The sequence below is a fragment of the Hoplias malabaricus genome, chromosome Y (genome assembly GCF_029633855.1).
Source record: "Hoplias malabaricus isolate fHopMal1 chromosome Y, fHopMal1.hap1, whole genome shotgun sequence".
In the NCBI taxonomy this organism is placed as follows: Eukaryota; Metazoa; Chordata; class Actinopteri; order Characiformes; family Erythrinidae; genus Hoplias; species Hoplias malabaricus.
The window spans coordinates 70,878,014-70,881,227 of NC_089820.1; the positions used below are offsets into that span (position 1 = coordinate 70,878,014).

The window sequence follows — 3,214 nt, forward strand, 5'->3', positions numbered from 1 at the left end:
CCCTTCTTTTCATCACTTCGGTACAACACTATGATTTTGCAGTTCAAATGTTGCTCAAAGCGTGCGATATGTGCAAAGCTAACCATTTCATCTATGGATAAACCTACATCATTTTGCAGTTGCCTCGCTATTTGTTCTACTTCGAAAATGTTTTTCTCAGGATTCAATATTTGAGAAACGCATAAGGCAAAACAGAGGTTATCTTTGTTGTGAAAAACATACAGATGTTTCATCTTTTTCTGAATAAAATCTGTGCTGAAGATACCCGATAGCTTTTTTTTCCCTCCACCCTGAGGAGCGTGCACAATCCGAATAACTAATTGTAAAGTTTCATCGGAAAGTATTTCAAATTTACTCTGGATGGAGTTTTCAAACAACATCAGAAAGAAATTCAGATCGATACCCCCATCATTTATCTGAACACGCGACGAAACATTGAGCGAATCACCCTGAATTTCTACAAACACACCATCACTCGGTCCAACTATTTCACCATTGGCAACATTGAGCATTTCATTTAAAATCTCAAGAACATAATTGTAAAATTCTGCAAAGCTGTCGACGTTACCGAGAGAAAAAAAGTTTATCCTTCTTCTAATTTCAGTGGTGCGGAATCTGTCTAAGCGATTTATATTGATATTTGGGTCAAGATCACCTCCCGTTTGTACATCACCATCGTCAGGTGGATTGTCATTGGGGTTATTCTCAGTATTAGGTGAAGGAGGAGGAGAATTGTCATTGGGGTTATTCTCAATATTAGGTGAAGGAGGAGGAGAATTGTCATTGGGGTTATTCTCAATATTAGGTGATGGAGGAGGAGAATTGTCATTGGGGTTATTCTCAATATTAGGTGAAGGAGGAGAATTGTCATGATAATCAGGACTGGTTAATGAATTTTGACTTAAGTTTATCAGATTATCATTTAATCTCAAAAGACTTTGATTTAGTTCATAGAAAAAATCTGACAAAATTTCAGGATTATTTTCTGAGGTATTAACAGGAGACGTTAAACATTCAAAGTCTGTGGTTGACTTAGAAGGTTCTGACAAACTGTCATTAAGCTGTTTTACAGCATCTAACAGAAAAGGATTCAGAGTTGTACACGTGTCGTATTCATTGAGTGTGTTTTGTAATTTCGATAAGCTGTGCTCCAGTTCAAAGAAAACATCATGCAAACTTTTAGCTGTATTTTCTGAGGTATTAACAGGAGACGTTAAACATTCAAAGTTTTGGGTTGGATTTACTGACAAACTGTCATTAAGCTGATTTACAGCTTCTAACAGAAAAGGATTCAGAGTTGTGTATGTTTCGTGTTCATTCAATTTAGTTTCTAATTTTGAAATACTGCGTTTTAGTTCGCAGATTATCTGAGTGCTATTTAAATCATGTGAAAAAGGACTGATGTTAGGCTTCTTAGCTTCATTGTTTAAAACCTCGTTGTTAGGGCGTTTTTGCGCCATTTGACTAATACAATAAAGCAAATGATTAAATAAACTTTAAATAAAATAAGTTTTACATTCTTGAGTCAACAGTCGATGGCTCTTCACAGACGACAGCATTCGTAGAAAGTAGCATCATAATAGTTTCAGATTGTTTTTACTGAAATCTAAGGATGAAAAAATACAAAAAGCTTCAATTAGTACTAGGAAATACACACAAAATTATGAATAACATATTGTACTTTACTTACAGGGGAAGAGCTTCATCATAAGTGGATGTGTTCAAGTAGGAGGTGTCTCCAGTTCATAACTGTTTAGGACGTTTGACTAAAGAGATACGAAAATTTTCATGAATAACATTATAAAATACATATTACATATATATATACACATTTATATATAAATATATATATATATATATTTACTTACCCTAAGGACTTAGTCTTGGAGCTTGTAAAATATTAGCCATCACGTCTGTTCTTGTTGTTCTTAATCTAAAAAATAAAAATAAAATAAATGAATAAATATATAACATTTTTAAAATGAGATATAAAGTAATATTCTTAAATTAATCTTATTTTACGTTATAAATGTCAGTTCTTACCTTTCGGTTCCAGTCCGAGCAGTATGTATGCGATGTATGTATGCGAGCGAGTTGAGTGGAGATCTGGCAACCCGTTTGGCTGTTTCTGTACCCGTTTGGAAGCTGTTTTGATCGCTCGGGTTTTCCTGTTTACTCGTTTCCATTGTTATTTCTATATTTATATCTGTTTTTATAACCTACTAACCATCCATAGATCTATCTTTTAGATTGTCTCCGCAGGAATATTCATTACAGAGGCACTAAAACTGCCACCGGACCCTGGAGTAACGTTCTTGGTGTAAGTTACTAAAATTCACTAAAAGCGGTAAGTACCTGCAATTCCATGGCTACTACTGGCTGTTTTGCCTGCTCAGAGTGTGGCATGTTTAGTTTAACGCATTTTTCCACCTCTAGCGATAAATATAGTGGTTGTATTTGTAGTAAGTGTCAGCTAGTTAGCTCTCTGGTGGATAAAGTGGACCAGCTAGAAGTGCGCATCCGGAGCTTATTATTGTTGAGGGATAAACAGCGAGATTCAGTGTTAGCAACTCCCGGTGCCTTAGGGAGAGTTAGCACCCCCACGACTCCGGCGTTAGAGCCCTCACAGTGGGGTGAATGGGTGACGTCTCGGCGTCATAGCCGGAAAGCTAAGGCTAATGCTTACGCTGAGGCCAAAGCTAGCCCACCGGGACACCACGCTCCTCCGATTCGCGTGTCAAACAGGTTTGCCCTGCTCAGCGAAGCACCCGCTGAGGAGCCTGTTAAGAGTGCTCTGGTTATAGGAGACTCTATTGTTCGGCACGTGAAATTAGCTACTCCTTTAGGGGCGCCGGCAGTAACAGTTAGCTGTTTATCGGGAGCCAGAGCGCCGGATATTAGTGGCAACCTTAGACTGTTAGCTAATAGGAGATATTCGAGGGTAGTCATTCATGTAGGGGCCAATGATATTCGTCTGCGGCAGTCTGAGGTAACTAAGGGTAATATTAGAGAGGTGATTAAACTGGCCCAGACGATGTCTGATGCCGTAATCTGCTCTGGCCCCATACCAATGCGGCGTGGCGACGAAGCTTACAGCAGACTTTGGGCGTTAAACTGCTGGATGTCCAAGTGGTGTTCCGAAAATCAAGTGGGCTTTATAGACAATTGGTTACGTTTTGAGGGCAAGCCTGGTCTTATAGGTAGGGATGGTATC

The 3,214-nt window shown here is 38.6% G+C and overlaps 1 long non-coding RNA gene across 1 annotated transcript; it reads right to left on the minus strand.

The window, feature by feature from the left end:
* Nucleotides 1-1,516: 1,516 nt before the first annotated feature.
* On the minus strand, nt 1,517-1,968 carry LOC136678020 (uncharacterized). The gene is made up of 3 exons (XR_010796455.1): nt 1,869-1,968; nt 1,691-1,766; nt 1,517-1,606 (listed from the first exon to the last, which is right to left on the minus strand). It is a non-coding gene; the product is annotated as an uncharacterized lncRNA (long non-coding RNA).
* Between the last annotated feature and the right edge of the window lie 1,246 nt (nt 1,969-3,214).